The 13762-nt window shown below is 41.4% G+C and overlaps 1 protein-coding gene across 2 annotated transcripts in view; it reads right to left on the bottom strand.

Annotated features, from left to right (window-relative positions):
- Positions 1–10969, bottom strand: part of CYRIB (CYFIP related Rac1 interactor B) — a 38073-nt gene extending 27104 nt beyond the window's left edge. The window contains exons 1-2 of one of the 2 annotated variants that reach the window (XM_010224367.2): positions 10890–10969; positions 340–376 (exon numbers count right to left, since the gene is read on the bottom strand). The gene's annotated coding sequence lies outside the window, so the exon portion shown is untranslated. The remainder of the gene's footprint in view (positions 1–339; positions 377–10889) is intronic. The other variant, XM_010224368.2, reaches the window with a different exon arrangement.
- Positions 10970–13762: the final 2793 nt, after the last annotated feature.

The following is a 13762-nucleotide window of genomic DNA, read 5'->3' as shown; positions in this document are numbered from 1 at the left end:
GCTGCCAAATTAGTATGCTTTGTACACACTGAAAATGCCTTTTATTTCAAACAACAGAATTTCTTCACATGGCTGCAGTGAAAATCCTCCAAAGTGGCTGCTGTATTGTCTGTCACACAATGCTGTGCCACCTTGCTTATCATCTTTAACTAGAGAGAAATGGATTCAGTTATAGATCAAATTACTTATTGCAAAGAGTAGGTATTTCAGAAAATATCGCAGAAAATGGGGGAAAAAAAAGAAATTCTTGAAGAGCAAATTGGTAATGTTCAGCATAATCTGTTTTTGCCTTTTAAGAGATCAGGAGAGATTTTAAGCAGGGTAAATTTCAGTTCTTACCTACAGCCAGTGCTGCTCTCTGTTCTTGGCCTCCAGTCTGTTTTAAAAGATAAACAAGATCATGAAAATACATTCTTTTCCATCAAGCAAGTCTTTAATTTTATGTTATGTGACCTTGTAAAGGCAAACACACATTTCTGTTCTAGACTGTTCTCAATCTACTTTATAAAGGTAATACTAGATCTACTCTGACTTTTGGAAAACAGGTTGCAAACAACTAGTATGCAGAACTGTGCTTTGTTCTCCAGGCACGTGCATAAACAGAGAACATAGTTTGATTTTTGGCAAAAAAACTTGTTTCTAGGGAAAAGGTTGTTATGATAGATGCTATCTGGAAGAACACACATCAACTTAGACACCAGAAGGTCAAAGCTGCAGTAAAACATCAATGGCCAAGTTTTTCGCTTGCAGCAAGAGACAAACTTTAGGAAGTCAGAGAGCAGTAACACGATATCCTTAATTCAGCCACACAAACTAGCTCTTGAGAACCCATGGCCCGGACGCCAACCTCCCAAAGACACGTGCACCAAGCAAGCACTCCCAAGGAGTCACTAGAAAGCAATTATTCAATAAGGAAAACCAGCACCACACTGTAAAAGAGAAAATCTGGAGTAGAACATATCTAATAAAGCTTCAGCAGCAACATGTAGCAGTGCAAAGTCCATCATACCACAACAACTAAGGGGGCTCTGAGACCTGCAGCCCCAGGGGCAAGCGCAGGACAGGGGCCTTGGTCACAGGCGAAAAGCGAGTGCCTGACACTGCTGGGAGGACATTTATTTCCCTGTTCTCTCTATGCAGCCCCTACTGTGATTTCTTTGTATCTGAGCAGCACCTGCTGCTTCCCTCCCCAACTGGCTCCGCTTCCTTATCTTCCTCTGAGGAGCAAGAGCCAGAGGGGTGGCAGGACGAGCAGAGCTGACAGCGCTATCTTTGTAAGAGTGGTTGGGTTCCCGTAAATCCCATCTACTCTCACTAGACTCATTTAAAATATGTTTTCTTCTTCCTTACAACTGCCCGATTCATGTGCTGAGACAAACAACAAATGAAACTGACTGGGCAATGCTGAGCGCATGGAGGCCAGTAGTGACCATAGCTCCTGTCTTGAGCAGACACAAAAACCAAAGTCAGGCAAACATAAAACCTCACCTCCCAAGACGAAAATAAAATAATGACAAAACAGGTAAGAACATAAAAGTTTCTACCTAAAAAAAAACGAAAGATTTTGGAGTAGCTAAGAGCTCTGATTAAGGTAATTTTGTCCAAGTTAACTCACTGAGCTGCTCAGAGACAAGGAAAGTTCAAATTCATTACAGCAACCAGACTCTCTCTCTCTGTATATATAAAACAGCATTGAAATAGTATTGGGGGGTGGGTGGGAAACCGGTACCAGCAAGGCTGGGGATTTCTTTTTTTGGAAAGTGAGCTTAGTAACAGTATTAGTTTGCTCCTATATAAAGATGTCTAAATTTCTTACTGACAGAAATATTACAAAAAACAACTAGAACTGCTGGCTCTTCTTTCCAGCCAGAACACTGCGTTTGTAAACACAAGCAGCGAACACTTGAAAGAGAAGGGGGCTGGCGCTTGTCCTGGAGACTTTTAAGGAATTAAATTTAACATTAACATTTAGCATTAAGTCTTGCAGAACTCTCATAATAACTGCAGAGCAAGGAGATGAAGAGAGTTAGCACAAAGCCATTACAGAAAAGAGAAGCAAGCACAAAAACTGAGAATTACAAGTCAGTTTGACCAACATCAATAACAGGCAACCAGATATTAGCATAGGAACCCACTGACCAGATTCCCACCTTTCACATCATCATGCAAAATAGATCAGACTGAGCACATCTGATGCTACCAGTTTGTTTTACACAGCCAAGCTCATAGATATTTGGTTTTTTCACAGTGTGACTTCATATCACGGGATATTTTAAATTCAGAGGTTAGCACTAGGTTATGCAATAAGGCATAGGCCAAAGGGCCGAGGAGTTGACTCGGAGGTTTCTAGCAGTCAGTGGGATGTAACCACGGCACATCCATTAAAAGTGGCCGGATACCAAGTTAATGGTGTGACAGGGTCTCCACATCGATTCACTTCTGGGAGACGCACCTCAGTTCAGACACAGAAGAGTATGTGAATAAACAGCTTCCTATTCCAAGCACACTACTTGGGTTCTCCCAGGATCTGCACTCTATCCGGGCTCCCTTCTGCCTTGGCTTCCTTACGTCTGCATCTGCAGAGTAATAGTTTCCTGTATGATCTACAGGCACAAGAGGAGACGCGTAGACTATACAATTTAACAGGTAGTTCAAAACGACTACTACAGAATCGAGCATTTTTCCTATCATTTGTCATTCTGAGGCAGCCAAGCATTTAACTTACGAAGAGCATTTAACTTATGTCATGAAAAGAAGCAGTTCCAGGCAGAAAAGTTACCTTTTTTCCATGAGTTAAAAAAGGCTGGCTAGTGTGTTTGTATGTATACATATATACATATGTATATACACACACACACACTTGCACACACACAGCCTCATCTTTTCTTATGCATCTATGGCTTGCAGCCCAACTTCCCTGCAACAGGCACGGGCCAAAGCCTAAGTTAACATCTTCTATAGCACGGATTCAAAGAGTTGTGGCTGCAGCTGGAGAAGAGCCATCTACAGCCATTAGTGAGGAGCATTAAATCATCTCAACTGCAGCTACCCATTTTTTCAGAAGAAAACAGCACCGAGTATCACTCAGCTTGCCAGAGGAAAAGCCTGAAGTTGATAGAAATCAAATGTTACCCAAATATACAAGACTCACTAAGTAAACTCGCCATCCCTGTGGAGAAGGAAGCTGGAAAAGATTTGGATCAGGCTAACCACCGAGTAAGTCCTGTGCTTCGTGTATCCATCTTAGGCTCCTGCTCAGCTCAGCAGCAGGTGGAGGCAGATTCTGGCAGAGCACAAACCAACCGGTAACTTCCAATACGAAACCGGTATCTTCTGCCTAACCTCGACTGACCTGCGAGGCCTCCCCATAAGCACAGACTGGGATTGAAGGCTGCTGACAAGATCTGCTTACAAGGAAGGTGATTTTGCAGCCAACATTCAGGTTTTTCTGGTTGTTAGGAACTGATAACACGAGCAGAGAGCAACTTGTAACGAGACTCTAGATTGATTGCTTCCAGTGTGATAGATTGGTGTTGCTCTCAAGTTTTCTGCTGAGCTGCTAAGTACGCCATCCAACCAGCTAGCTTGTAACACTGCTAAAAGAAAACATGAAGTACAGGAATGCCTTTGTAGGTTAAGTATTATGCACAAAGGCTTCACTGCTCTTCAAAAAACAACCCAATTTGCTGCTTTCCAAAGCAGGTAGCATTGCTTCCCTGAAGTTCCAGACTGCACTGAACCTTCCCTTGGTGAGTGCCATCAGTCTGAGGAGTCTTAGTGGCTCTCAATCCACAAGTCTTAACCAGCCTATCCTCATAGCACTGAGCAAAACAGGACCTGGTTCACACACTGTAGCGCTCAGGGCTATTTCCAGACACTCCTGCTCTCTTCCCTCAGGCACAAGGTCAAAATTAAATTCAAGGAAGCCACTCCAAAACCGAAATCCTTCTGGAATTAGAAGCATACGTTAAAGCATGCAACAAGAACAAGGCAACAAAGAACCAACCCTAAGTCACATACATCCCACACCTTGTGGGTATGAAAGAGAACAGAAACAGGAATAAAATTTACGTTTTACACGTTTTACAGGAATAAAATTTACCTTACACAAGTAACGACAGCAGGTGGCTAATCCAGAGAGTAAATGCAGCCTAAGATCAAGACCATGTTTCAAAGAAAGTTTTGGGGCATTTGCAGAGGAACCCCTGTTTAGTGATACATGGAAACCAGCTCCCAGACTAACCCTGCTGACTAAAAGAAGATTCTGCTGTATATGTAGGGCTATCAAACACTCATTAAGTCTACTTAATGGCAGTAAGTAATGGCATCTGTTACTAGTACAATCTTAGTTCACATAAAATAGCTCGAATCTTGTCTCCTCTATTCATTTCCTGTCATCCTTCTGAAGCTAAACTGGATCCTTGAGGTTTGTGTGTTATATTAAGTCTCTCCCTAACCTCTACTCTCTCTCAAGGCTGTTTTATGGCCTCTCACATTAATTGCCACACTGAAGGCTGTTTCAAAGGCTTTATAATTTGATGATGAAAATGGCAGTCCAAATAAAACTTTCTTGGGAATTCGAGTCCTGCACTAGACATTTGCCAAGAGCACGGATGTTATATTTTAGTCTTCTGTTCACAGACTAAAATGCAGCACAACTGATGTGAACTTTTCACACCCTCCATCCAAATGTCTATTGGCGTACGTGGCTCCACAGGCTAAATTTAACGCCGGTGGCTCTTGAGCTGCACTGCAAACCAAGCCCACAAAGCACTTCTGCAGTTTCTCTGTAACTTACTCTGCATATTCAAAGTAACATAGCAATGAGCTATATTCAGGTTTACTTTGAAGTAAATATTTAAAGGAAGTTTAGACGATGCACGACAGATTTAACAACAGGGTGACAGGTTATACCCGCTTTATTTGAAAAAAGCCGGAGGGAAAGGGAAAACCACTTGTATGGCATAAAAAGATGTTCACCAATATAGAAGCCAACATTCTGCATGAAAACTTGTATTATTTCTACCTCCATTAATTCATGGGAAGGGGTTAACACCTCAAGTTCTTCTGAAGGAAAATGGTACATAACATGTCTAAGAGTCTTCATTTGCTGAAAGCATTCTAAAAACAAGCCATGATTTACATAACATGGATGTGATGAACCATAAGGCAAATTACAGGATTTATAGAAAGTTACAGTTAAGATCCTTAAAGTACAAGCTACTTAAAGCTCTGTTTTCTGAAGCACCCCATAGATAATTAGCTAACACTCAGGCAGCAATTGATGCTAGCTAAAGCTCAGAGGCTTAGTGGAAATAGCAAGAGGAACCATCATAATCCTGCTTTTTGCATACTGGCAAAGCTTTACATTGGAAAAAATGCACAAGTTGAAGTCGAAAGCATTTTTCACTGAATCAGAAAGTTAATTTGAATATTTCCAGGTCATCCTTATGGATTTATCAAAGCTTGATTTCAGCCAGGAAGAAAAACAAGGAACAAAGATGGGGGAAGGGGAGGGGAGAGGGAAGCAGAACTGATGTGAGTCTGGGCAAGGCAGCTTCCTGTTTTGCTGCGAACGGCAAAAAAATTAGTCACACAATAAAACATTCAAACTACTGAACTTGCTAATTCGGAGAGCATACTGCCTCCTGAATTCCTTTTAAACTGTCACAAATCTATATCCTGAAGCGATTTAGCACTTAGTATGCACATAGTATGCAAGCAGAATTTTGAAGAATCTTGAAGATCAGCCAACTTTTCCATACTCAAAATTGCTCCAATATTGCTAGTGCAGGGTAGGTGCTGAATATCCTTGTGACACTGAGTGATACTCTAGTTTGCCATTTACTGCACATTCACCTCCCCTCTGACTACCTGACTTTGCTATTTGTCGCCAGTCGCTGCTTCCTTTGATGCTCTGCTGTTAACACCCGTTTATGAAGTGTTCCCGGACACCGAAGGGGTGATTCAAGCCCTTCTCATCCGAACCACACACGGGGTATCACGGCGCCTTAAGACTGTGACGAAGTTTAAGATGGAAAGTTCAGGGTGACTCATTAACAACAGCGTCACAGAGACAAAACAGTAGCCTGGCCCAGAAAGCCTGCAGGGAGACTCACCAACTTGCACAACGCAAATTGCAACACCAAAAGCTAAAAGGTCTTTCCCAGGTAGCATTATTAGCAGTTTATTAGCAGCTCTGAGCAACCCCAACTAAGGCCCATGGCCCTATATAGTAACACTTATGCAGAGGGGTTCCTATTTCACAATTTCCGCACTCAGAGCAAACACTGAGATCTTCCTTCAGGACTACATTAGGTTGAGCAGAAAGGAATGTACACCAGAAAAGAAACTGAAACAAAAATATAGAGCAACTTGTCACCTACAACATTTTCATGGGTCTTGGTGAATTCTAACTATGAATTGATTCCCCAGTGGTATCAGAAAAGAGATGAACTGGTGAAAAAAACGCCTTCGTTAATACTCAACAAAAACATAAGATGAACCTAAACCTAAGAAAATTAGGCTAGAGCTTCATTAGTGCTGCAGACAGCATCTCTGCAGCTCAGAGGCAACACGGCTGGTTTAGTGCAGGCTGGAGAATAAAAACAGGCTGTTTAAGAAGCTTGGGGAGCTCTTCCTACTGACACTAGCCTCAGTCACCTCTGCCACACACTTCCCAAATGGCCCAGCAGGTTAGAGGGGACAGGCTTTAACTTGGAAACGCGCACAAAAATCAGTTACGTATGAATACAGGGCCAAAAACAGAAATATGGGAAGACAACTTTTGGTCGAGCTCCTTATTCAGCAGCGATGGCCCCCAGAAAGAGGTCCAATTCCTTCACTTACAGCCCCCGGGCTTGCAGGAACGTTCCCAGAGCAGCCATCCCAGCGGGCTGAAAACCAGACCTGGAGAAATAAGTGCTAGGAATCCTGTTCTCTACTGAAAACAGGGCTTAAAAAAGAAAGAAAGAAAAAAAAACACTAGAAATTTCCTTCAATAAGCACTTAAAAGCCCTTCTGTAAGCCAGGAAGTGAGATAAGCAACATTTGGCATTAACCTGGTGGAAGAGGCCCCATAAGCCTGAACGTGAAAGCCCAGTCACCTGCCCACCAAGTGCAGCTTTCTAGGTCAAATGTCCTCCTCGTGAGGAAAAAAGTTTACATATTTTGCAGGTCTGTTTACAAGTGACTTTTAGAAAAGTCAAAACAATCCTTGAATTAATGTGTGTGATTTGAAAGCTCATTGAGCAGACAGAACTAAACACTTCATGTTGTCCTGAGCAATTATTTACAGGTGAAGAACAAACAGCAGCTTTCCTTCATGAACAGCACTACATGGCTAAAGGCTCAGGCAGAACACAGAGTTACTACACAGGCCATTAAAGCAGAAAAATTCCCTTTCATAAAATAAAAATCTGCAAGCATTGCAGTTGAACTACTGCATTTAAATAGAAGGTATTTCGGAAGGATTTTGCACTGATCATCCTGCTTCACTGCAGTCTAGAGCATCCCTCATGGCTTTTAGATCTACCACCACTTTCATTCAAGCTGTTAAATAATTTTAAGGCCGCTGTGGGAGCGGAGATACTGCCCTAGAGCACATGAGCACACCCAGTTTTACTTGCCTTCAATGAGCATCTGCTATTAGAGTTTAAAATAGCCAAGACTACCCAGGTTTTTAAGCTCAACAATCTATTGCAATGCTATTATGAGCAAACACATTAAATAAGCCCCAAGACGCATCACAGCAAGATACAGGAGCTCACTTTGGCCCTAAAAAAAATTAATAAAATTCTCAGCTCAGTATCTGCAGATACCAGCATTAATTCAAAATAAATACCCGCTGGTAAAGCAGGAGCCAAATGATCAAGAGCTCTACCAAAATATTTTCTAGGCAGTGACAGAAATACAAAGAGGAGCTGTATTCAGTGCCCAGACTCAACGCAGCATTTCAATAGATCCATTATTGCACAGAGGAGACAAATCAATCCCATGAGCTCTGCTGAACTGCAAACAGAATTTATGGACAAACCTACAGCCATATTTACAATAATACTAGCAAAGGAGATGAGTTTTAACTTGTGGCACAAATGGGAAGTAAGAGCGGTTTTGGTTGTCAGAAAGATGTACATTTTTCTTCATGTATTTACAGTATGTGACCTCACTGTGAATGATTTTTCTTTTACCCCAATGGTTTCGTCCCACTGTTGCTATCCGGCTGGCTCTACAACGGAAGCTTTTCAAGTTCTTCCAAAGCATTTTTACCTTCGCTACTCTCGATACTGGTTATCTAACATTTCACAAAATAAGCAGTCTGCTCTTGAAAGCACCTTTGAAGCTGCAGTTTTTATTTAACACCTATTTCCTAGTAGAGAGGAAACATTTGGGTCGAGCAAAACAGAACAGAACCTTGCACTGCAGCTCTTGCCACACGCTTGTTTAACTTGCATATAAACTTCGAAGGCAGCTAAAGACAAGCAGAAATCCCTAACGCCGGCTTTTCTCAACACAGGATCTCTAAATGAGGCAATTTGCTACGCAGGTATGGGGACAAATCAAGTCTGCCCAAAAGGAAGCTGCCGATTTAAAGGTTTCTCAGGCAAATACTGCTCTCAGAAGAGCTGCACAAGCCACAACAAAGAGCTCTCACAATTAACAAGATGATGGCAGGGATGCATTTGCTTCCAGTTTGCAAATACCGAAGGTGTTTTCATATTTATTAAGTTAAAATGCAAAGCCTGTTAATCCACAGGCAGTACAATATCAATGGAGCAGAGACTCCACAACGTGACAAGCTGTTGACTTGCCCTCCTCCTCATCACCATTACAGGGAATTAATTCAAAGTTAAACAGAAAGATTTTTAAATTTTTGCGCATGCAGACATGAGATATACAGCCCTAAAAAAAAAAAAAGAATAATTATCTGGGATTATACTCAAAAGTAGGAGAAAATAATAAAGATCTCCTCTAAGTGACTCTGATATTGCAGAAAAAAAAATCTCTCCAAGTCTGTTAATGCAAAAGAAAAGCTGCTACATGAAAAACAGAGAAAACACTAACATATCGCATGTCTGTCAGTGTCTGTGATTAGGGGCACCTGAAACATCACACCCAGAAGGGACAGATGTGGACAAAACAGGCACAACAGCTCCACACAGCCGCTTGGGCTGCTCTGCACCACACTGAGGTCCTAGCAGGTCTAGCTCAGTACCAGCCACACATGGAGGCATGAGGGGAGCTGGAAGCAGGAAAGCAGACGGATGAATCCTCACGCTCCTCTCAACTGCTACTCTAACTGGTTTTTCAGTTTTCCATATTGGGCAAACTGTGACAGACATGCACAGTTTGTTCCTATCATACACAATCAGAAAGATCCAAAGGATTAAAGTTGCCTCTTGGATAATTGGCGCGTGGTTCGAAGCTTGTTTTGATAATGCAATACTCTTATCGCAAACTGTGACACACCATATGCCACAGGTTCCTTCTTCCGCAAGCCAAGGGCCATGCACTTACAGACTTGGGATTTGGGAAGGAGTCCCAGACACATCTTAGTATCAGGAGACATCATCTTACAGAGTCAGGCACCAAAATTCTTAAATTAGTGCCTCCAAATAGCTGTATCATGCAAGCCATCTCTATATAAGAAAGGGTACATGAAGTCAGACATACTTTTCACTGTGCTATTTCTGACAGACACATGTGATTTTGCTGCTGTTAACACAAGTTTGGCCAAGTCACTGAACAGAATGTTTTAACATGCTTTCTCTGTAGCAAACGCTACCCTGTACATCTTTATAAAGCCATCCTCAACACTGCTTATAAAACTTAGGCAAGTAAATTAGCGCAGGAAGCTTAATAAAGCATCTGTAAATATTTGGGTCATGAAAGGTGAATGCTTCCTTACTGGTGAGGATGCCTCTTCTCTCCACATTTAACTCTGGACCCAGCTGTTTGTCCCATTTAAAGGGACACTAGTTTACTTAGTTCTGTAGCTCCGTAGTAACGGTAATAAAAGTTTATGTTTTATAGCTAGTATTTAGAAAGGGATAATCCCTGCAGAAAACTCAATATATATTTAATTCACCACTCTGTGGAGGTTTTTCCCCCCATCGAAGGCTACTATTTCATTTACAACATGGTGTTTTTGAGAAGATAGCTGTCAAGTCAGCAGCGCCTGTCTTTTGGATGTATCAATTTGTATTCCGAAATCCCAAATTCTTCTCGTATTTCCCTATGATCTGTTTGCAGAAGTTTGTTTGCTCAACCTCTTACTTGCAGCTTGGTAAACTGCTAGGAAGAGGTCACAGATATCCACTGAAAATCCTCAGTTTTCTAAATCTAACGACAATCTACAGACGACTTTTTAACACTTGCGATCTTAAAATACATCCTTATATTACCACATAAAGTTAAAATTGTTAAAGTCAAAATGTCAATTCAGCACTCAGAAAAAAAGAATAACTCAAAGCACATTAATGACACCTCTTAAAGCATCTGAAATGAGCAGGCTTAGTCACATTCTATTCCTAACCTCTATTTTAAAGTTTCCTTTTTCTCTCCATGTTTGCACTACTACACTGCAAATAGATAGCCTTTGTTTAGTAAGGAATACAGACACACTAGTTTAGACGGAATAGAAAATATAAATACATCTCTTCTGGTAGAAGATGAGGAATTTATATCATTTTATATTCTGCCTTTGCATTCTGACTTAAATATCTATATATTAAACACCAGTACTCTGACTTCTCTGACATTAAACTGCATTTAATGGCCGAGAAATACCCCACGCCAACTATTATGTAAACTACTCCCTGCTTTCAACAGACTAACTTAATGGAAAATACACATATTCTATAAGCAAAGATACCTAAACAAGTGTTTACCAGTTGGCAGAATCTTCTTGCAGTCTTAGCAGAGAACTCCTCTTCCTCAGGTTGCTGGTGCAGCAGTTTGTCTTCAGAACCTGAGCAAACAGGAGAACAACAGTAAGAATAAGTAAGAAGTGACGTTAGCTGGGCTAGCTCAAAGTTAATCCCCTGTCGCTGTGATGCCATCGAATTCTTGGATTCTTGGTTAAGAATCCAAATAAAACACGCTGATTTCAGAAATAGTTGGGATTTTACAGAAGCGACTGTAGAAGCTAATGGAAAGGCATCCTTACGAACACCTCTGAGTCAGAGAGGCAATTAGCTCTCCATGATCACAAGCACCAGAAATAGAGCATTGCAGCTCAGCACTGCTGAGCAAAGATGTAAGTAATTGCAGCACCAAAAAATAGAGCATTACATCTCAGCATTAGTGAGCTAAATTACAAATAGTTGCGATAGGGAAAAAGAGGAAAAAAACTACCCTCTTTGTTTTACTTATAATGTCATATGTTTTCTACAGAGGGGAAAAAAAAGCCCACACGCTTTGTAACTACAGCTTTCACCAGGTAAAAATAATACAGTTGGCAGCAACTTTTACTGTTCCGAGTTTACTCTAAAGTTACTTACATTTCCCTCCCGCAAACAAAGCCTCTGCTTTACGAGTTTTGGGCTTGCACACTCAGACCAGAAGAGCGTTTCCGAAGGAAACTCTCCACCGAGCTCTAGCCACATCGCCCTCAGCACTGCTCATTTGCAGTAGTTCTCACATGGAAAACAAATTCCACCTCTTTTTTAGTACTGTAATTGGATGACAGTTTGGTAGTTCTTTTTTATTTTGACTATCTTAAATACTTCTGAGTGTTCCCAGCTAAACGTGTTCCAGTAAAACAATTGCAGCTGTTCCTTCTCTTTGTATCAGACCTATCCTGTCAGCATTTAGGATTTCAGGTTTCTTTTAAAGAGCAATATTCCCATTTTGTACTACAGAATGACAAGGGTCTTCCTGATACATCCTGCAATGAAGTTATTTTTATTAAAAACTTGTTTTAAAAACACAAAATGCCTCTTCTGTTAATGACATTTGCAGATCCACTTGAATAGGCCAAAGTTATTCAATGTTAATTTGTATTTCATCGGCTGGGAAACACTCCTTGTATTACCTAATCCTGATTAACAAGTATTTAACACAAAAACATGCCACACTGATGTAAAACTAATCATGAAGGCCAAAGTACTGCTGAAAAAGGAGGGATGTGATCTTAGTTATAGTGAGAAGTTGCTCCACCAGAAGTTGCTCTCCATGCATAGAACCAGTCTGCAACCTAAGGTAGGAGTGCAGGGAGGAGAGGAGAAGAGGCAAATTAAGGTTTTTACACTGCAAATGTCATTGCACAAAGCACCAGCTCTCTCTGTGCAAGAAAGATTCCAGAAAAGACCCAAGACCCTGGGTCAGACCTGGCTCCTGAACAACTGCTCTGCTCCCGTTGCAGCGCCCTTGGGTCCCGGCGCCTCCTGCCAAGCGCCTGCCTGGAGCCAACAAGGGCCAGCAGCTTGGCCAGCACCGCTGACCGTCTGATTAAACGGAAAACGTCTTCAAATATCCACTGCACCAACTCGCATATGACCACACTGTCAGTTCTGCACGGTTAGACTTTGTTATAATCAGCTGAAGTAGCGCACAGAGTTTTACTGATGTAACCCTCCATCCCAGAACTTCTTCCTGCCCCAGACCCACATTACCCGCATGCTGCTCAGATTTGTATAAGAGCTCAGTATTACTGGGAATGGCAGTTTGTAGGCAGGGGCTTAAACTTATCTGGAAATCTTTCCAGGCTTAGCCACCATTGAGGAAGGCTCTGTGGTGAGTCTGTGTCAAGAGCTGCTTGAAAACCTTTGCAGAGGGATATCAGGAGTTCATCAGGACCGAGATGCAGAGGAGACCTGAGCTCAAATTCCCCTCAAAGCGCTGCCTGCCAAGCTGAAATCCTGCATCTACTTCTCTTCCTTACTCCTGGCAAATATTCCAAAGTATTCCAAACATCCCTCTCCCACAGCTACTACTGGACAGGCTGAGGCAGTTGAAGAGATGCCATTTCACTGCTTCAACTATTGACAAATTAGGCTGCATCTTCGAAATTCAGAGAAATCTGCATTTTCACAGCTTCATATAGGAAGTTACTTCACCAAACATTAAAATGTTTGGTCTGGTGCATATTTAGGAATAACTCTAGCCAGCATTGGCCTCTAATACCAAACACTGCAGGACAGACACAACCCACATTTAAAAATCACACGCCACGCACAGCACCTTAGCCTGTGTATTTCTGTATATATACGTATTCTTATAAAGATCCTTAAAGATAAGGAGGTGTCAGACAGCATCAGAAAGCTTATGGTAGATGATGCATGACAGCGAAAATATTTATAAGAGACCATACTGAGCAGTCTAAATAATTTTTGTAGAGCTTCTTATGGATGAAGAATATAACAGATCCAGGCTCCTACAGAGGTAACAAAACCTATAAATACTAAAATTCACATGGATTGCTCCATGGAAAACAAAACGTGTTAGAAAGTTCATCCCTAATTAGAGCAATTTTTTTTTCTTCCTCCTTAAGAACATATTGCCAAAACTTTAATTCCAAGTTAAAAGCAGGAGCTCTCCTGTGATTTGTGGAATTGGCAGCCAGAGAACTATTAAGATATTCCCAGGAGTTTACTCCTACGCAGCGGAAAGGGGAATAATTTATCATCTGCTTATTTTCAGCAGAGTAATGAAACCGAATATTTCAGATCAAAAGAATTACACTCAAACTCAATAGTTTCAGCTTCCACTATGCATCACTGATAATTAGTAACGATTATGTTACAACACATTACAAAGAACA

The sequence above is a fragment of the Tinamus guttatus genome, unplaced genomic scaffold (assembly GCF_059628265.1).
Source record: "Tinamus guttatus ecotype Peru unplaced genomic scaffold, ASM5962826v1 Tinamus_guttatus_pri_ptg000038l, whole genome shotgun sequence".
Lineage (NCBI taxonomy): Eukaryota > Metazoa > Chordata > Aves > Tinamiformes > Tinamidae > Tinamus > Tinamus guttatus.
This window is presented reverse-complemented; position numbering and strand designations above follow the sequence as displayed.